The 22458-nt window shown below is 41.1% G+C and overlaps 1 protein-coding gene and 1 pseudogene across 1 annotated transcript in view; both read right to left on the minus strand.

The window, feature by feature from the left end:
- LOC135702705 (uncharacterized) overlaps positions 1-22458 on the minus strand; it is a 336139-nt gene that overhangs the window by 111502 nt on the left and 202179 nt on the right. The window lies entirely within an intron of this gene.
- On the minus strand, positions 1858-3216 carry LOC135702667 (spectrin alpha chain-like; annotated as a pseudogene).

Raw genomic sequence — 22458 nt, forward strand, 5'->3', positions numbered from 1 at the left:
CCGGTCTAGGAATTTTTCGGGTTGGAAATTTTCTCGACTTCCCTGGGCATACAAGTATGATTGGACTTGCGTCACAATTATACCAATGCAAAAATTGGTACAGGCATCGAAAGCTCCCAATTAATAACTGTGGAAGTGTATCTAGAACACTAAGTTGCGAGCATGCAATCAGCTAATATGCGGTATGCAATAAGCTTGAAATGCGAAGAAGAAGAAGAAGAAGAAGAAGAAGAAGAAGAAGAAGAAGAAGAAGAAGAAGAAGAAGAAGAATGTGGTTCGAGAATGTAGGGAATCGACGCTCTAGATCGTTTGTGCAATACTCTCTTTAAAGCGACGAATCTATGATAAAAGGTCCAAAGACAAAAGACCAAATTGCAAAAGGTCGAATGGATAAAAGGTATAAGGAAAAAAAGGTTGAATTGAAGTTGGAAGGAAAAATGGACTAAAGGTAGTATGAACAAATGGTCTAATTTAACATAGAGGGACAAAATGTCGAAGTAGACAAATAGTCAAAGTGAACTTAAGTTCAACAAACCTTGATGTAGGTTGACCAAATATTGTTTAGAAAATTTTCAGTTTAATAAAATACTATGCAAATAAAGGGAAACAAATTGCTTTCAACGATAAATCAGAAATCAGGACAGCTGAACATCAGAGCTAAATTTGAAACTAGCTAAGTAATGCAAATATATTTAAATTAGTTTTTTTCCGGGACCTAACACCAGGGCTCTACATTTTCGAAGCTCTAAAATGAACTCGTGTTTTGTTTCTCTCATACATACGTGTTCGACGCTTCCTTTCTATAACGCCTAGCTAGACTATCAGCAAGAAACGAAAATAAAAAAAGCAGGACGCTTAGAAGGAAAGGCTGGCTGTGGAACTTCTCGTCGTTGCTTTCCTCATCGCTTTCAATGTAACTAACGTCGATTTTCTAGTTAAACGAACCTCATTATGGCTTTCAATCCCCTTTCACGAACACTCTATCACCGCTCTGTCAATTTGTTTAAAATGCGTTATGTCCCGTTTTTGATCATTTTTTTTAGATAAATATATGGATGGAAGATAAATTAAAAATATTACGTGTAATCTTCACGTGTTTTCACGTGATAAATGCTTTAAATGTGTTATTTCATTTTCCGTCATATACGTCATGAAACCTCTGTTGATGTGTTTCATGAAAGAGAAAACTATCAAAGTCGAGCGCTCTTTCGCTCATCCGTTTCACCGAAGCTTGAAAGGAAGACCAATGGAGCGACGGGAGAAAGAGAGGCAAGCGATTGAACATTTGTTTGTGCACGCCAACTGAGGTTCTAGAATGCTGCGAAGCTGTTCGACTTTAACAGAAAAAGAAAGCCAGCAGTCTCTTCGTCGCATCGATTTGGTCGATTGAAGCTGATATTGTGACGCCCTGCCTAACACCACTACGACCAGTGATTTGATCTATTGTTTAGTGCATGTCGTATTACTTCATCACTATTGAGAAATGATGAAGTATTCGATGATGAGTTACGAGTATTTTACAGTTGTCATTCTTGAATTTATCGCAAGGATCCGCCTCTAATTGGAAGGTACCACTATTTATACCCTTCGGAGTGTTGAAACACCCTCCAAAAGCGCGCCCCTTTGTCAGTCAGTGACACCGGTAAGGGTCTGTCCATAAACTACGTAGAAAGTTTAGGGGGGCGGGGGGGTGGTCCATATTTTTTTTTGTATGGACAGTTGTCTTCGCAGGATAAAAAAACTGTCTGCGTAGTTAATGAACAGCCCCTAATGACCATGCATCAGAACCCTAGTCTTAACCACTTCAAACTAGGGAACAACGAATGGAAGATTAGAAATCACATAGATGAAGACTAACTAACTCATTTTCGAATCATGACCGTAGTATTCTGATAGGACGACTGAGATCTTCTCACTGATCCAACCGATCGTTTCATCTGCCGTTCTATCGAACAAGTGAACCTGCTTAGCTCCTGCCAATGCTTCCTGCTGGGCCACAACCAAATCCTTCAACTCTTCCACAGTTGCTTAATTTCCCCCGTTTACCCTTGATAATGTCCTTGTTAGGGTTACCCTCGTTCAACAGCGATTCTCCCTTAGCAATACAAGCATAAACTCGTGCTTCATTCGAGTTCATATTCGAAACGAACGACTCAAACTGTGCCGTCAGCTGTTCGACATGTTCCACATCCGTTCCGTATTCATCCGATCCAGCCGTAGTCATCTGCATCTCGATCCACTCCTGCAGATCGTCAATCTCCCGTATGAACTCGTACAGCTTCTTCGTTTCGGCCAGCTTCTTCTCTCGCTCACCAGCCAGTCGGTTCAGCTCATGGAACTGATACTGAATCTTATCGTTCTTGGTCTTGATCTTTTCGCTATCGAAATGACCTCACTCCTGCAACCCTCCAGTCAACTTATCGATCTTCTCGACAGTCGGCCTGAATGCTACCAGTTCACACTGCAGTGCATCCAATTTCTTCTGCAGAGATCCCACCGAATCCTCATCTTTGCCGTAATCGTGGGAGGAAATGATCGGTTTCTTCTCTTTCAGCCAGGATTTCGCTTCGTTGGCTTCGGCGTAGAACTGCTGACTTTCGACCGCATCCAGCAGACTTTCAAACTGATCCACGGCTTAGTGATGATCGCGAATCATTTGCTGACCTCGTTGGATCAAAACGGAAATGATTGGTTCCTGTGCAAGGATCTCCGCTTCCAGGTCTTGATGTTTCTTCTGTAGGCTTTGTACGGCGGTTAGGCTGTTTCCGAGATCCTTGGATGCCGCCAGAGGTTCCTTCTCGTTCAACCAGAACAGTTCGTCTTCGGTATCTCGTAGGAACTGGTGCAACTGTAGCGAGTCTTCCTCCAAGTTGTCTCGCCTAATGGTGGTTGGCTCGTGGAGGGAGTGATATCGCTTGATAGCGCTTTCGTGGAGTTCGTCCTTCATGAAGTGATCGGAAGCGAAGAACTTGTCATCGGTGGCCCTGATTTGCTCGCATGTTTCCAAGTGGTGAGCAACGTCCGCTTTCAGCATTTCGTGCTTCTTCAGCAGGTTGTTAACGGAAGCAAGATCCAGGACAAAGCCGAGTCTTGTCACTATCAACAAGGCACAAAAAGTGAAAAGGACTAAGATGTGTTCCTTTGATTACTGAAAAATCCTGTTCCTCTAGTTTGAAGTAGTTAGGACGTTACATCTCGTAACATACCACGAAACATTGTTCTACCCACGTTACGGGGCAATCTAAATTAGTTACAAATGTGATTTGAGTTTGGTGCTCGAAGATTGAATTCTAGCTGCGCGACCCCGGCGTAGTGGTTAACATCCATACCTTTCACGCCAAAGTCACAAGTTCAAATCTCACCCCCGGCCAAAAGTCACGAATGACCCAAGAGTGTTAAAGTGACTATAAAAAAAAAAAAAAAAAAAAAAATCTAGCTGCTGAAAAGGTAAAACTGATTGTTTATCGAAATTAATAAATAAAAAAAAAAAGATTTAAACATGTTTTCTACTAATTTGAAAAATCTGTTTATTTTCCTTAAAATCTGTAATCTAAATACCGATATCGGTATCAAAATATTCAGAAATATCTGTATGATCTGTTTGTAATCTATACCTGTGGCATCACTGCCTAGACCATCGATTCTCAACTTTGCCTTTACGTATCTCCACTAAACGAAAATCACATAGAAAGAAGCGAGGCAGAGCGAGTTTGAGGTTGGAGTACGTGGAGAATCAATGCCCTAGATCAGAGGTGCAATGATCTCTCTGAAGCCACTGATCTATTACAAAAGGTCGAAAGACAAAAGTTCGAAAGACAAAAAGTCGAAGGACAAAATGTCGAAAGACATAACGTCGAAGGACAAATGGACAATGGACAAAAGGACGAAGAGACAAAGGTGAGAGGAGCGACATATCTAAATCTCAACTCGAGATACTCAACAAATCTCACACTAGCGAATCAATCTTCGAAAAATCTTCTTTAATTTCTCGAGTCTACTTGCATCGCGTATCACCTTTTTGCAAGAAATCTTCAGAATCTTCATGAATCTTCCTTCTGTCTACTCAGCGTGCGCGCAGCTAACCACAACAAACACAATTCTTCTTGCATCGTAGATAGAGTCGCCCCCTCGGACAAAAGGTCAAATGGACAAATGGTCAAATTGAACTTATAGGGACAAAAGGTCTAATGGACAAAAGGTCTAATGGACAAAAGGTCTAATGGACAAAAGGTCTAATGGACAAAAGGCTGAAGAGACAAAAGGTCAGATTGAAGTTAGAAGGAGAAAAGGACCAATGGACAAAACGACAATAGACAAATTTTCTAATTTAACATAGAGAGAAAAAAGGTCGAATAGACAAAAGGTCGAAATGAACAAAAAGTTAGAGTGGACATAAGCTCATAAAACCAACATCAAAATGACCAAATATTGTTTAGAAAATTTTCGCTCAGAGTTTAAAGGAGCTTTGGAAATAACTAAGCAAATACTTCCAACCTTTGGCTCATGATTTAATGAAGGAATATATTCTAGAAAACGGTAGTTATTTGTATCTTAAATTGCAGTGCCACGCAGAGTAACTATTAAGTATAATTTTTTTCTAGAGAACTGTTCATGATTTAAAGAAATATGTTTCCTTCTTTAAATCATAGAGTTTGCCATCCAAATTATTCTTAAAAAATTGACCAGTTTATCCATTTAAACCTTTTGTCCATTTCGACCTTTTGCCTTTCCACCTCTTGTTCTTCAACCTGATGCCCATCGACCTTTTGTGCTAAAACCTCTGGTTTTGAGACAAAGGTCGAAAAACAGAAGGTCAGAAAACAGAAGATCGAAAGACAGAATGTCGAAAGACAGAATGTCGAAAGACAGAATGTCGAAAGACAGAATGTCGAAAGACAGAATGTCAAAAGACAGAAGGTCGAACCACAGAAGCTCGAAACACAGAAGGTCGAACCACAGAAGCTCGAAACACAGAAGGTCAAAAAACAGAAGGTCGAAAGACAGAAGGTCGAAAGACAGAAAGTCGAAAGACAGAAGGTCGAAAGACAGAATGTCGAAAGACAAAAGGTCGAAAGACCGAAGGTCGAAATACAGAAGGTCAAAAGACAGAAGGTCAAAAGACAGAATGTCGAAAAACAGAAGGTCGAAAAACAGAAGATCGAAAGACAGAATGTCGAAAGGCAGAATGTCGAAAGACAGAATGTCGAAAGACAGAATGTCAAAAGACAGAAGGTCAAAAGACAGAAGGTCGAAAGACAGAAGTTCGAAAAAAAGAAGAAGGTCGAAAGACAGAAGTTCGAAAAAAAGAAGAAGATCGAAAAACAGAAGGTCAAAAGACAGAAGGTCGAAAGAAAGAAGGTCGAAAGACAGAAGGTCGAAAGACAGAAGGTCGAAAGACAGAAGGTCGAAAGACAGAAGGTCGAAAGACAGAAGGTCGAAAGAAAGAAGGTCGAAAGACAGAAGGTCGAAAGACAGAAGGTCGAAAGACAGAAGGTCGAAAGACAGCAGGTCGAAAGACAGAAGGTTAAAAAACAGAAGGTCGAAAGATAGAAGGTGGAAAGACAGAAGGTCGAAAGACAGAAGGTCGAAAGACAGAAGGTGGAAAGACAGAAGGTCGAAAGACAGAAGGTCGAAAGACAGAAGGTCGAAAGACAGAAGGTCGAAAGACAGAAGGTCGAAAGACAGAAGGTCGAAAGACAGAAGGTCGAAAGACAGAAGGTCGAAAGACAGAAGGTCGAAAGACAGAAGGTCGAAAGACAGAAGATCGAAAGACAGAAGGTCGAAAGACAGAAGGTCGAAAGACAGAAGGTCGAAAGACACAAGGTCGAAAGATAGAAGGTCGAAAGACAGAAGGTCGAAAGACAGAAGGTCGAAAGACAGAAGGTCGAAAGACAGAAGGTCGAAAGACAGAGGGTTGAAAGACAGAAGGTTGAAAGACAGAAAGTCGAAACGCAGAAGGTCGAAACACAGAAGGTCGAAACACAGAAGGTCAAAAGACAAAAGGTCGAAAGACAGACACATATGGAATCTATTGAACCCATCAACACATGGGCCGGAACCAACGGCACAGCTTCCCTTCCGATTATTTCGTAATGATAATTCAAAGGGATTCATAACATAACTACATTGAATTCTGAGGAAATTCCTACGGTATGCTAGCCCAATTAAAATTGAGAGGGTTAGAAGGAAAAGGGTGTAAGTGACTTTGATCGATTCTCTTCATCGACTTTCTTTTTCAATAGCCAGAGCTTTATAAACAGAATTTGCGTTATTTCTGCCACATAGTTTGATAAAGGAGGTTCTCATCTAGCGTCCAGAATGGCACACGAATCAAGGAATGTGTTTTCAGCTGAATTATTAACGAAAGAGAAAGTCGATGAAGAGAATCGATGAAAGCCACTTACACCCCTTTCATTCTAACCCCCTCAATTCTAAAGACAACTACACAAGGAATCTAACCTGATTCTGGGTTCAATCCCAGCAGAGGTTATTTGGATTTCCCTGAGGCGAAAAAATCTCTGGTCACGTCTTCCTTCGGAAGGGAAGTACAGCCGATGGTCCCGGCCTATGTGTTGATGGGTTCGATAAATTAAGGTGTGCAATTCGGCTTCCTTGCACTCGATAGCCGTCAGTTGTTAATCACCAATTGGCAATCAACGCTCGTCGTGGAAAAAATACTCATCCGAGGATTCAAGGAATTTTTTACCACTATTGTGCTCCGCCTGTCAAAGCCAATGTCCTTTTTCATCGATGAAGTCAGTTCATATGTCTAGGGTTGCCAGATTGTATCTCACGCCAACAATCTGCTCTGATTGTTTTTTTTTTTTCTTGGTTCTGATCATTTTGATTCTCAGTTATTTCAAATATTCACTTAACTAGAATAAGCTACCTTCCTCAATGCGACGAACATGAACAATCTCTGCCAATTTCGTGAGCCCTTCTAGTCACCCGTCACCGTTCAGCACGGCTCATCCCGAAATACGGATTACATTTGAAAATCTCTGGAACGAAAGGCAGTGCCATACGCAAAACACCCCACACATCATCCACCTTCACAACTTACTAACTGGAGAACTGCCGTGCCAGGAAGAGCACACAACACCCAGATGGTACTCCTGGCATCGTGTTTTAGAAGATTGAAATGATCCTGAACCGAAGCTGAAATGCTTCGCAGAGGGGTTGGAAAATGCATATTCATGATGCCCAAATGAGAATTTATGGTACGCGCGCGCTCGCAAGGTACCAGGCCCAGAGTCGGAGGTCGAATTCTAACATCACTCAATATTGTGAGCTCTCTAAGTTCCATCTTGCATCGGTGGTGGCAGGGTTTGGGCAGTGCAGAGGGGTGAGCGAAATTGAAAACTCTGTTTTCCGGCTTCCTCGGATGGAAAGATATATCATTCCATTCAAAATGGATTCAAAGGCAAGAAAATGGGGGGACAGAATGATGGCTTACGTGTCGTATGTGCTAGGTCATAAAAACTGAAACGAAGAATGTAAATTTTTCGGATATGAATTATGTTTTCTCAAGTGAGACGTGAGTCAGTGCTTTTCTGTCGTGTTCGGGATGATGCATTAGATAAATGAGTTTTGTTGGAGTTTATAAATCTTTAATAGGCAGCTACTCCTTTCCGCAGCTCTGTATCAGTATGAATGAATTCCATTGTCGCTGAGAACAGAGAACACTGTGATCCAAGGAAATCATTATAAAGTATATTCGGCCTGCCTGCCAATCAGTGTTTGCTTAGGACCACACTCCAAAGAGCAGGAGTGGAAGCAGTTGCAAATATCAAATTAAAATGTTGTCCTTAGTTTGCTTTCGTTATTCCTTTGAATGTGTTGCTGGTTTGTCCGTCAGGCCTGATGGTCTGCTTTTGAGCCAGTCGTTGTTAATGTATGAATTTTTGCACCGAATTCAAATGTTTGCTTTGAGAATTAATGATGGGCCCCGACGGACATAAATCGTCAGTGACCGCAAGCAGCAGATGCGAATCGGATTAGTTGGAATCGATCTCATCGTCTCGCTTACATATTTAGCCTCATACGTTTGCACTTCTTTCCAGCCTGACATTTAAAGGAGGGGGCGGGGGATAGGTGGGAGGGGGGTACGAATTCCATTAACACTAGTCAAATAGAAACGTTAAGTGAAAACTAAAAGTACACACACATAGGAGAACACTCTGAGCAAAGTTGCATGCTGTGAAATCACAATTTGCTCCCGTTTCTGATTCACACCGCATGAAAGATAAACTTTTCCCATAAAGCAAAGTCGGTTACGGTTCGAATGAGTTCTAGTGCACTGTGCATTCTTGTTGGCAGTTTTGTGTTTATGTTCACGGGTATGGTTGGATACAGTTTGTTCAAATCTATGCGGACACTTATTGAAAGTGGGCGTTTGTGTGTAGATTTGTTGGCAATCAATGGAGAATTTCAAAAGTTTACGTCCAACATTAATTTTAAAAAATAAGAGAATGAAGTAAGCAGAATGAGCCAATGATTTAAAAACAGATTCGCTTCAGCCTAAGCAAGCATCTTTTTTCGTACTATCGAGCAGAAAACATCAAACATATTATGATTCCACCGTGAACGAATCAATCATACGGTTGGTACGATACTATAAATAGGGCAAAAGCTAGAAAATAAAGTCTTGGTAATATTATTAATTAGACCCATTTATTTATTTATTTTGTCATAAAGAAAAGAAGCAGTCTTAGCGAATAAATTTTTCATACCTTCATTCGTATTACAAAGTGAATCCAGTGGCGTTCCAATGTATTAGTCCGGAATTGATACTCGTAGACTAAATCTAAAATTGGCCAATTTCAAAATTAGACTACAGAAAATTTAAACTTATTGTTAGCTAAGAATGTCTCGTTTGGATTGCGCCTTGTTTTTTGCGTTCCTGTTCACAGAATGTACTCAATGCAAGGCCTTAATCGCTCGTCCTGAAACGTGTTATTTTCCACGGAAGCAATCTTGAGCTTTTCCCATTTCCCTGCATTAAAACCGCACCGCACCGTCGTTCCCTTCTCCAACTCCCCACAGACAAAGATACAAATTTCACAATTTTGGACTGGCAGCAAGCTGAAACAGGAGATTTTTCCACCCCAAGCAAAGTACCATTAAAAATGTGCCAGTTGCATCAAATGAGCAGATAGGGAAACCGAGCGGAAAGCAGACTTAAGGGGAGAATAAAAGCTCTCCTGGCTAACGCTAATGCTCCATTCTGTGATGAGGCTTCTGCATGGGCTTCCCGCTAGCCGGTAGCAGGATAAACCCCCAGCAAGAGAGCAATAAGGGTAACATAAAATTCCCATAAATCAGCTTTTAATTAAGTTAGTTAGTAGCGTTTCAAATATTTACAGTCAAGCTGGATGGTGGAAAGAGGAGGTGCTTAGGGTAGTTTTTCGTTGCAGTTTCCGGTTTTGATGGGATATTCGGGAGAAATAAACACCCACGTGTAAACTGATGTTTAAATAGAATATGTGAAAAGAACTGAGACCATGATGAAATTTTCTCCAACAGATTATTTTTAATATGCTATCCTGTATCAGACAGGGGCAAAAAAAGTCATCTGCTTATAAGCAAATGAATTTTGCGACAGCAGTTAACTGAAATTGACCGCAATTTCCGTTAACTGCTGGCATCCAAGAACACCAGAATGCTAATTTTGCTTTTAGTTCTATGAAAATTCGTTCTACAGGAATTCTTTTTTTGCTTTTTCAACAACGGCCATAACAAAGAAGGTTGGAACCTTAACGACATTGTTTGCAGCTTTCCGACAGCGAAAAGCCTTGTTCCAGAGTGCCAACATAGTCGTGACACACACACACACACACGTTCATTATAAAGGAAGGCACCAACTAAAATTGGAATCATGCTTTTAGTGCTGCTGCTACTGCTGCTGTTGCTAAAATCTTCGTAGAGCAGTGCCAAGAATGAATGGTCGGATCGGGGAAAACTTTTTCCTTACATAGGTTAAGAATTTTAATACCCGGATTCAAGTTTTCCCGAACAAGAAGAAGGCAAACGACTCCGCCATGTCCCGAACGGGCAATAAAGACCCAGATTAAGTTTTAATCCGATGTAACGCAAATATCGTGTAATTAGTAGCGGAGCTGTAACGGTAGGCTTGGTAGTCGTCGCTCGTTTTGAAACCATAAGGTAGATGGTTTTGCTTTCGCTTCGGGTGGATCGTTGGAAAGTTGAGTCTTGCAAGTGCGAACGAGAGATCCTACGGGTAGATTATGTAATTTATGACGCTTTGATGCTGGCAAATGAACCTTTATCGATTATTAACGATGCAGACAATCTGGTTGATTTGTGGTGTTTTTTTAAAGGAACCTAGACAACATTAAAACTGTCCTCTCGATCCTGGATGCAACGTAGCATGTGGTTAAGATGGATAGATAAATAGCATCCTGATGAATGCAAGAATCTATCTATATGCAGAAAGAGAGAAGGAAGAGTATTTTCCATTTAATTTCACTACCTTAATTGTTTAACCTTGATAGAAACGCGTGTTTCGTCTACAATGTGCAGACTTCTCCAGTGCCTATTCTTGTCAAGTATTTTTCAAGACACATTGTAGACGACATACGTGTGAATTTTTGGTTATTATCGGACAACATGCGCGAAGGTTCTCAAAATGCTATTAAGTTTTTCTCACAGGTAGAGTTTATGATCATATGAATTAATTTGAAGTATTTACCATAAGTCCGGGAAAATCGAAAAAGTTAGTTCAATGCCCTAAAACAGTGTGACTCACCACTTTAAAATTTTCACCAGTAAAAGATAATATTTTCTAAACATGATTAAAATAGATGAAAAAAATGTCATCTCTTAGAAAATGATTTTTCCTGCTTTGTTTGTGACTTTCCTCCTTCGTGAAATTTTTCGTGGGAAGCTTTTGTTTAGATTTTATTGTATGTTGCTTCTTGAGATAATTTTCTTGTAATTTTATTATAGAATATTTGTTCTACAATGTTTGGTTCCTGGATAATGGGCACCGAATTTTTTTGAATTTTTGTTTAGTTTTTGTTGGCAAAATTTCATAGCATTCTGAGAACCTTTGGCCCAAACCTGTCCGATTCTTTTGAAAAATCCCCACGTATCTGTCAATGATAAGGTCAAGGAATCAAATATATATACTAATCCTTCTCTCTTTTTAATCCACTGAAAAAGAATCGACAATTTATCCTCCTCGTTTTTTTTTTATGTTTTGTCCATTAGACCTTTTCTTTTTTTTATTAGGTGTCAAGCTGGAGCTGCGTGACAGCTTTGTTTTCAAGACTTGAATAAATGCTGCTTCTATCTTTGACAATACAGTTGAAGGACTAGTCTATGTTGGCAGCTTAAACACTGGATTCCGTGTGTATTTTTTCAAGAAAGTTATAGAAAAAATGCTGTTACGAGTGCACGTGGATACTTCCGCGTAGTAATCCGATTGAATGAGCAAATCCGTTTCGAACGAAATTTCTAAATTATGTAAGCTACGAAAACCGTGCAAATTCCGAACGCCGTGCAAAACATGCTTTATTGAGTACCTGCACTTGTGCTTGCAATCTAAAATTAAAAGTTTTTCAAGTACTTTTGATTCTGACCTATACCTATTTATTATATCTTAGTTCAAGTGACTATAATGCTTGATTTTGAAGTCAGTTTCCTAGCTGATTCCTAAATTATATAGAGTATATGCTCCAAATATGCTCTCACGCTTCCACTATGTCGCACCACAAAAATACGTATGAGTATGTCACAATAGAAGCACGCCACGATGGAGATCACGATTCATAGTTCAAACACTTATCCCAAATCAAAATGACCACAAAATAAACCACACCCACTGTCAGTGCCTATACGTAAACGTACTACAACGCGGCTCTCAAACAAAGGAGTAACAAGTGTGATACTATCACTGCTGGACTAGAACTTTGGTTTCCTCATGCAGTAGTTCATCAGAGAGGGGAAGCTTAGTAATTCCAATTAGGGTAGGATGGTGCAAAACGCACCGTTTAAGCAAAATCGTCAATTGCTGGCGAATGGAAGCTAAAATCAAGAAGAAAGTAATGGCGTTTGGTTCATTACCATGTTTTCTACGAAAATCGAGTGATTTAGAACTACAACATTGGGACCAAGACGCACGACAAAAATGGCCAAAACGCAACACAACATTGCACAGTGGTCTAAAAGTACCAAAACGTGCGTTTTTTAGTTTATGCAAAAACGCTCCATTTAAGCCAGTGTCTTGAGAGAAGTTTGTGTACTTAAAAAGCCCCTTCTTTTGAGCTTAGTAATTTCATAATTAATCCACCTAGCAGGGCGATGACAAATTTACTTTTTTTGTTTGTCGAGATAGCAAAATAGTGTCTTGAGAAAAGTTTTAGACAATATTAAAACAAACATTTTTGCTCAAAACGTCAATCCTCTATCTCTTATGTTAACAGAGATGGGTCATTTTTTTGGTAAGAGCCTTCAGAAAATCAATTTTTGCAAATAACATTTCAGGAAGCAATATTTTGACATAAGTATGTTCTACACAAATGTTTGTTTTTTTTTTTTTAAATACGCCATTTTGTCTTGGAAAGCAAGTCCCTATCTTCAATATTTCTTGAGATATTCAAGGTTTTGATCCAAAATTAGCACTATTTCCAAGGACAATAGCTTGAAATCAGGCAAAATTGGCCAAACCAGGTTGATTACATTTGAAAGGAAAGGGTTTCCGGACAAACTGACGCGGTTGGTCAAGGTGACGATGGATCGAGTGATGTGCGTTGGTCGAGTATCGGGGACACTCTCGAGTCCCTTTGAATCTCGAAGGGGGTTACGGCAAGGTGATGGACTTTCGTGTCTGCTGTTCAACATCGCGTTAGAAGGTGTGATCAGAAGAGCTGGGATAGACACGAGTGGCACGATATTCAGGAAGTCCATCCAGCTCCTTGGCTTCACCGATGACATCGACATCATGGCACGGAACTTTGAGACGAAGGCGGAAACGTACATCAGACTGAAGGCTGAAGCTAGGTGGATTGGACTTGCCATCAACGCATTAAACACAAAATACATGAAAGGAAGAGGTTCTAGGGAAGACAATGTTAGCCTCCCACCCCGAGTTCAGATTGACGGTGACGAAATCGAGGTAGTCGATGAGTTCGTGTATTTGGGCTCACTGGTGACCGCTGAAAATGATACCAGCAGAGAAATTCAAAGACGCATTATGGCAGGGAATCGTGCCTACTTTGGACTCCGGAGGACGTTCCGGTCAAATAAAATTTGCCGCCGAACGAAGTTGACTGTCTACAAGACGCTGATTAGACCGGTGGTTCTCTACGGCCACGAGACCTGGACTATGCTCGTGAAGGACCAACGCGCCCTTGGTGTTTTCGAACGGAAGGTGTTGCGTACCATCTACGAAGGAGTGCATATGGATAAAGGAACGTGGAGGAGGCGAATGAACCAAGAATTGCACCAGCTGCTGGGAGAACCATCCATCGTCCACATTGCAAAAATTGGGCGACTATGGTGGGCTGGGCACGTCGTAAGAATGCCGCACGACGACCCAGTGAAAATGGTTCTAGAAAGCGACCCAACAGGAACAAGAAGAAGAGGTGCGCAGCGGGCAAGGTGGATCGACCAAGTAGAAGGTGACCTGCGGACCCTTCGCAGACTACGAGGCTGGCAAACTGTGGCCATGGATTGAGTAGAGTAGAAACGACTTCTTCGGACAGCAGAGGACAACAAGGCCTTAACCTGATTGGTAAGGTAAGTATAATTTTAACAACTGTGTCCTGTTTTGCACAAAATGCAATTTTTTAAAGGAATCAGTAGGTCAATATATGATTTTATGATCAAGAATTATTTGTGAAACCTCCAGTTGAAAACAATAACAAACCGTTACCTGGAATATGCATTTGAGGAAAAGTTATCGCTTTTTTTTTCTTCTATAAGTGGGCCTTTTACCTCAGGGGTGCATTATGGGCTGTTCTTCCTTACCTGCCCATGGCGCCATTCTATCGCGGCATGAGCCAGCAAAGCCGGCCATAAACCTACCGTCTCCAACACTCCACTATAAAAAATGAAATTACGCCCATCCACCAGCAACACCAAGGGGAGGGCTAAAGAACGGTTGAATGTTTATTTATTTATTTATTTATTTATTTAATAAGTCATCTGACAAAGTTGTCTTAATGAATAAACTATTCATCTTAAATAAAGTTCAGTCTTCTTACTCTATTCACAAATTGAGGTATGGACATACCAAAATCAAACGCGGACTCGACGGATACAAACATACGAACCATTGCACATACGAACCATTGCACCGTTGAGTAATTTAGCTATAAACGTTAGCCTGTTTAGCTTTCGTCTTCGATCAAGCATTTCGAGGTCAAGCAGACGGCATCTATAGGGATATGCTGGAAGGTTCAAAGTATTACGCCACGGTAGGTTTTTGAGCGCAAGTCGTATGAATCTTTTTTGCACACGCTCGATTCTTACACTCAGCCGGGGGATGTAAGATTTGCTTACAATTATGTGGGATTCATCATCTGAGGATGTTAGTGGAGACCGCATGAACCGAGGATGCGATATACCTAGCTGCTGTCCATTGCAAGAAAATTGGAGACCGAAAATGTAGAGTGTATTAGTGAGGTAAATTAGTTATGTCGAAAAAAATAGGAAACAGATGACCGACTGGACTCGAACCACGAGAACGTTGCGATTATCAGACCTGTGCTTTCTCCACTGCTCTCTCCATGCTTCTGATTATGAATAGCCTAAAAGCAAACATGAAGCGCTCATTCGATTCGAGGCAAGTGTGTGGGTCGTTCTACAATGTTCTACAATGTGCGTCGTTCTACAAGCTTACTGATATAGTCGAAAGCTTAGATAGAACACGAAATAAAAAAAGACAAAAAACCATTACATCGCCTGCATGGTCAATTTCTAACATTCGTTGCGATGTTCATGAACAGAGGATAATAGGAAACGGAACTAACATTAATTGTCATACGTTTTTGGTGTGCGTGTAGATTCCATGATACGTCGTTTGGAGCCCATACAACTGAAGCATTTTCTAGGATCGGCCTTACGAGTGAACAATACAATGCTTTTAGACAGTGTGGATCCGTGAAATCCTTGGCAATCATAAAGATGAAGCCAAGATGACGATTAGCCTTGGAAATAATCGATGCATAATGGGAATGAAAGGAAAGCTTCGAGTCCAATACGACACCAAGATCCGTCACTTGATCCACTCTGCTAAGAACAGTATCATCGATGTGGTATTCATAAATCAACGGGCCTTTGGACCGATAGAAGGTCATCACATGACATTTCGCGACGCTGATGACAAGCTTATTCGAGCGGCACCACTGAACGAACATGTTGAGCAACAATTGCAGGTGAAAACAGTCCTCGATGCAGCGTACCACCACATAGATTTTCAGATCATCAGCATATCCGGAGTGATTTGAGATTTTGGCGTAATTGCATTTGTAAACAAACACGTCAATCACCGATTTCTCGCGAATAAAAGCTCAATCTCGAAAAGTAATAACACTATGAGGTAGAGGAATGATGCCTCTATCATTTGGTATGGTTTGTTTGTGAGATTGAGTTTTTATTCAAGAGAAATCAGTAATTGACGTGTTTGTTTACAAAAGCAATTACGCCCAAATCTCAAATCACTCCGGATATACGAGCTTGCACTTGTGGCCAGTGTTGGAAAAGTTCGCGATATTACACGAAGTTCACCAAGGGAAAAGTTCGCGAGTCATAGTGACTCATAGGGTAAATGCAGCGTCATTGAAGAATAACACAAACAATAACGGCCCCAAATTACTTCCTTGCGGGGACCGGACGTGCTAGCAAATAACGATGAAACATAAGATCCATGTTTAACGTACAGCATTCTGCCAGTCAAGTACGATGACAACCACGATACTAATTGATTTGAGGATCCCAATCGCGATAGCTAGCAGAGCAACACTTTATGATCAATTTTGTCAAAAGATTACGTCAACCTGCGTTTTATCTTCCATAGCCGAAAAACAGGTAGTAGTTAGATCCAGCAAGTTAGAAGCAACAAACCTACCGGGAATAAATCCGTGTTGATCTGACGAAATGTGTTTTTTTGTAGCGCGTAGAATCTGATCACTGACGATAATATCGAGAAACTTCGATGCGGCAGAAAGGCTGGTTATCCCACGGTAGTTTTTAACATGAATTCTTCAACTTTTTTGAAGCACCGATGATCATAGCAGATGCAATTTCGAACGTGTCTAAATCAACTGCATCCAGCACGACATTTGACGCAGCCATTTCGGCCTCGACGTCGGACGATGACACTGCAGTGCACTGGTTCGAAGATGGATTCGAAATGCATCGCGAAGAAATTGCATGCTTCTTCTTCACTATTGAACTCTTTGCCATCATAGATCACATTAGGCGGAACTGATGAGCTTTTCCTCTTGCTATTTACGAAATCCCAAAACGATTTCGGATCCCGGCGTAAACCAAACTGCACCCTCAAAACGTATGATTTGTAGAGTGAAGCATTCAACTTTCTGTAGCCGTCGCTCACTCGTTTGAAGTTAGCTTTTGCAAATACGGATTAATGCGCCCGGAAATAACGTTGCCGCCGATTGCGTTCTTTCTAAGATTTTCGAAGAAGGGGCGTACTCCAAGGAGGAGAGGCAGGTTTTCTCTTCGTAGGAACGTTTAAGTTCAACCATTGGTGGATGATGTTCGAACCTATAAAAAGCAGAAACAATCGAAACGGAGTCCAAAACAAGAAGCATCGATCAAGCCCAGCGTGCGAAAGCTGTACGATACGCTGCTTGCTGGGAATTCGAACTGTATAATCATGGACCACGAAACCTACGTAAAATTGGACTACAAATCCTTGCCGGGGCCACAATATCATACGATGCGAGAAGGGCAAGTATTGGACCAGTCTGAAAAATCTATTCAACTCGAAAAGTTTGGTCAAAAAGCTATGGTTTGGCAAGCTATTTGTGGCTACGGTAAGATTTCGTAACTCTTCATCACAACTGTTTCGATGAACAGCGTAAAATACATCAAGGAGTATTTACAAAACCGACTTCCACCCATAATTCGAAGCCACAAGTATCCTGGTCTTTTGGTTAGATCTTGCGCCTTGCCATTACGCGAAATCAACTATAAAACAGTATACCTACACAGATAAAAATTCTGAATTTTAAAAGTGATGTAAATATTCATTCTTGTAAACTTGTATTTCATTCCACGCAACCGAGCAACTTGTTAACAATGTTGTTTACAACAATGGGCTTTTGTATACAATATTTGCTACATTGCATGAAATGTGTCAGAACTTTACATGATATATAATGTTAACTTATATGATATGTGACGCTCCATTTATATGCATCATACTGAACATAAATTTACACTACTTTTTCGAACTGTGACCTGCAATAATGTATCATTCGTTCCAAAGGACATGAATGCACCTAATTGCAAATTTGAAAATTGAAAATTTTTGCGCATTGACCATCTTAGGAAACATGTCCTCGCAGCAGAATCCATTCAACAGTTTGAAAAGATTGGGAGAAAGTGTCCAAACTTGTCGCCAAGACGTTGTAACAGTCACCCTTTTTGTAAATATGTACAAATAACTACCTTATTAGAACATATAATTTAATTGAATAATTACTATCGAACATCACATGAAATTACACCTGTGTCATTAAATATACAACATACTCTCGATGTTATTTCGAAACTTTTAGTTTGCCGCCTTGCGCGCGCATCATGCCATAAAACTGCGCCAATGCTTAGGCCAGCTCATAACATGGGCATTTCAAATACTTGTTCCGCTGTAGGGGAGTAGAAGTGCACTCGTTAAAGTACTCTCCCGTTTTGCTCGGGATCGGGACTAAAGCCGAAGGTCAATTTTATAGGACGGCCTTGAGGAATGGGGCGGGGAATGTGAAGGTCACCTTGATGAGTACTGGTGGGAGCGAGAGGTCGCAGTCAGAAAGATGACATGGAAACCCAACCCGAATTCTTCGTTCGAAGACGCAAGTTTTTCCAGGCTCCTATCTGAGGACCAAAAAGTTTCTCGTTCACTTTGCCTGGACTGGTGAAACGTGTCAGAAGTGATCGTAGTCGCGTATAACCAAAAAGTGATTAGACTTTCCTTTTGTAGTTTCCTCAGTGTTCTTTAACTTCTTTGATCATTACAGCTTAGCTTGTGTTAGCCTTTCCCAAAAGAAAATCAAAACCCGTTTACCGTAGTGAAATCGGTGTAGCGAGAAAGCGAACAGAAAGGTATGAAAGTCGTGCGTGGGAAGGTAGCGTTTCTCTCTAAACCTTTTCATCGAACAGCCGTTCGACAGTTTATTTCTCGGGTTTAGGAAAGCTACGTTTTGTGGACACTTCCGGAGACCAGGCAAGCGTTGCTGGCCATTGTCATCGTGTGCCCAAGGAGGGCTGCGCCATCAACATCGCGCCGATCCGGAGCGAATCATCCGTCGGTAAAGCATCCGAATCCGACCACGTGACCGGAATCGTGACCGTTCGAGTGTCAGTTGACCGAACGCGCTCTGGTAGGTGGATTCACCATCGGCCTGTCGAACACGAGGTTGAACCACCAAGCCAAACTAACAAAGAACACCACCCAACAATAGCGAGCTGAGCCAGCTCACGCAACAAAAACGACACCCGTCGTTTGTTCTCGCCGGTTGCAAAGCATGGACATCGCACCGGCAAACCCCATGTAAGCTAAATCATCGCGCGCGACAATAGCGACAACCGTCGCTCTTTCTCGCCGGTTGCGAAGGATTTTAATCGCACCGGCCACCGCATGTAAGAACGAGACCGTGAGTACAACCCGCTAAATGTTTTCCATGTGCACATGTGACGTCGGGAGGGAAGAACGCCCTGGTTAGAGAGAACGCACGCTGTAGGTAGGGAAGTCTAGGCCTAGAATAGGATCGTCTTAATAAATAAACTGTGTTACCATGAGTTAGAACTCGATGTTTCAAAGTGTTCGGAGAAACCCTACCTGTGTTAGCGTTATTGATGTTGAAGTTCACCTGAGGAATCTCCTTTTGCGCTCGTTCGTTGAATTAGTCTTGTTCCATTCATTTTAATGAATGGTCGTTACCCCTTCTGTGACGGAATCGCCATCTCGAGGATCGTGGAGGAAACTACCAGTGATGAGAAGCTTTAATTGGGTAAAAGCTTCCTTTCGTGTGGAGAGTTAGGGTAGAGTGAGTAATGCCTGCTTACTGATTCGGACATCTAGTAAGTCGGACGCTAGGAAAGTTGAGGGGAGTTGGATCGTTCTGCAAACCGTTCGTCAGGGCCTTCTTATGGCCTTTTCTTTGGCGAGTCTCATCCCGGGCAATTGATATCCGAGCGAGTAGTCCTCTAACGAGGTGGCGCTTAAGCTACTCCCTTACTGTGAACGATCGAGCTCACCCCACCTTTGTAGTTTTCTGGGCTTATTGAGGTTTTCAGTAGAACCGCAACGGCACTCCTTTGAATGGAATACCGTGCGGCTACAACGTCTGTACAGAATCTTATGAAGAACGTTCGCAATAAGGTGCGCCAACTAGCATACAATCGATAGATAGCAAATATTGAGAATCCTGATCTTTTGTGCTAATCTAATCATAACAGTATATGTAATAAATATAAAATTTCCAACACCTGTGTATTATTTTCACTGAAAACTGGGTGCGTCCATACTTTCTGGAGCAGGCTTCATCCAGGAACTCCTCAAGGGTCCACATAGAACAAAATTCTGAATTTTCATTCTTGCGTATAATCTCATCTCCTTTGATTTTGAGCGACAGCTGGCATAAACATCGAAATTGCTTACAAGATGGAATCCAATATAGCAGATTCATGCCAAAATTACGCCAAATATAGCGTTAATAAGGTGTGCGCTATATATCTCAGAAAAATATCCGAGCGACTGTTCTCCATGTTAGGGGCATCACTGATTTCGTGCCTGCGTGGGACTTTAAATAGAGCCGTTCACGGAGGACCTCCGATGTGACAAAGAAGGACTACGATTAGAAAGTCGGAATGCAAGTGTCTTAGCTTCCCATGTTGGGATGGGTATGGGCGCGTAGTGGGCAAGGCGGATCAACCAGGGAGAAGGCATCCTGTGGAGCCTAGACCTGACCACAAAGGACACCCAGAAATTAGCCTGGCTGGTAATGTAAGTATCGAACTATGCCCAAACAGATTAATTTTAATTATGTGCATCATTAACGATCCAATTTCCTTCATGCATACCAGATGTTTTAGGCTCTCCAAATTGTCCTGGAGTTCGTATCTACTAATGTACTAGGTTAAGCAAGACTGGAACAGTACATGTTACTAGCACTAAATATGTAAAAGCAGAATCATAGAGCCAATGCGCACGATTTATTATCATGAATATCAGATGTTTAAGATCTTTCAAATCGTCCTTTAGATCAGGTCAAATGATCTACTAAATCAACTACGTCTTTAACAATGACCTCAGCCGCATGCATGTTCAAACATGTTCAAAGAGTCTATGCGCATCGTTTAGGATCTATTTCCATGCATTTCAGGTTCACAACTTGAACAGTATCTAAAGTAAATTTTCTAACCATATTCTTAAAGTATATGTTCAGCATTTAAAATTCATTTCCACGATTTGAACAATGTTTTTTGAAACGGAATGTCCAAACATATTCATTGAGATTATGTTCATGAGAAACAATACGTTTTCAAGTATGTGAGATAGCGGCACCGGTGGTGTAGTTTTAAGCGTGATCGCCTCTCACCCCAGTAGGCCAGGGTTCAATCCCAGTCGGCGCCGCCGAGATGTTCTGAGGCATAACATCTCTGATCACGCCTTCCTTCGGAAGGGAAGTAAAGCCGTTGGTCCCCGGTTCATGAGTTGATGGGTCGATAGGTAGGGTCCAGGTGTGGGAGCTGCCTTCCTGGCGTCGGTAGCATTGGTGCACAGCACGGAAAACAAGATCGACGGAAAACAAACCAAAGGAAAAAAAAAAAGTATGTGAGATATTTAGGTTCTTCAAACGGTTCTTGAGTACAGGTAAGTTTATCAACAAAACATTTCCTTTGCTACGAAATATGTCCAAATTATATATGGACATCATTCACGACCTATTTTCATGCATATCAGATGTTCTAGGTTCTCCAAATCAAGTGTCCAAATAGCTACAAGAGTCCAATCATGTTCAAAGGGTTCATGTAAATGATGAATTATGAATTTACATGTATATCAGATGTATTATTTAGGTTTCATAATCGTCCTGAAGTTCAGATAAAATGCTTTACTAAATCAACTACGACTTCCACAATGACGACTAACGAGAAAACATGTCCAAACATATTCAAAGTACGTCTGCTATGCTTAAAATCCACATGGGCTATTATAATACTGATAAAATTAGAATTGATACTTATGCTATGCGCATTATTTACGATCTATTTCAATATATACCATACTAATCAATATCTTAATCAGGTTTTCTAGGTTATCTAGATCGTTCTGGAGTTTAAAAGTGAGTGATCTTGTAAGTTCTTCCACGCGTGGCTTAATCCGAAGACAGTCACCCCAGCAGTGCTGCAAAAACTCGACAATACTCGGCGATATTCAAAATTCTGCTTTGGTCACTCATTTGAGCTAACAGTCATCGTCAAGGCAAACCATGTCAATTGTCAGGGACAATGCTGTCAGTGATGAACATGTGCAGATTTTTTTTTTATTATTTATATTTGAAACTAAATTGAATGACTTCAGCAAAACTATAACCGTTAAACAGAACAAGCATCTATGTCCTGAGCTGTTGGGATAACAATAATTTGACTCAGAATTCATGAAATCGCACGATGAAAAAATGAATGAGATTTGGCATAGGTTTTTTTGAGCATCAAGTCTATCAGTGACGCGTGAAAGCCTGTCAATGACAATGGCAAATCTCAGCACTGCACCCCAGTAGTATGGGACATTTCCAATTGATTAACACGCAGAACTGACTGACCCATAATAGTAACTGGGTGACCTATGGTACTGGGGTGACTGTACGTGTTTTAAGACCGGCCTTCTGAAACCTTTCTTCCAATCTTAGTGTTTCTGGTTTACAATTTCAAAATAATCCCGACATTTTCAGTTCACTGCTTTTGTCCTACCAATTCCTCTTTTGAGCCCAAACGATTCTAGACACATCGTTACATCGGATGAACAACGCTTATCTGTCCAATCGAATCAGGCAAAACAGTCCGCCTCCATTACCGTCAGCTACATGCGCCAGTTTACCAGGGGATTATCATTGATTAGCAGAAAACTACCAGCTCCGGTATCACTGCATAACATCATCATCGTCGTCGTTAGTCCTTGGTTCAACTTTGCGCCGTAAAGTTGCTTCTAATTTCTTCTAATAGCCTGTAGTCGATATTTAATTA

The sequence above is a fragment of the Ochlerotatus camptorhynchus genome, unplaced genomic scaffold, assembly GCF_037179485.1.
Source record: "Ochlerotatus camptorhynchus isolate MF236.1 unplaced genomic scaffold, CSIRO-AGI_Acam_v1.1 ptg000196l, whole genome shotgun sequence".
Classification (NCBI taxonomy): domain Eukaryota; kingdom Metazoa; phylum Arthropoda; class Insecta; order Diptera; family Culicidae; genus Ochlerotatus; species Ochlerotatus camptorhynchus.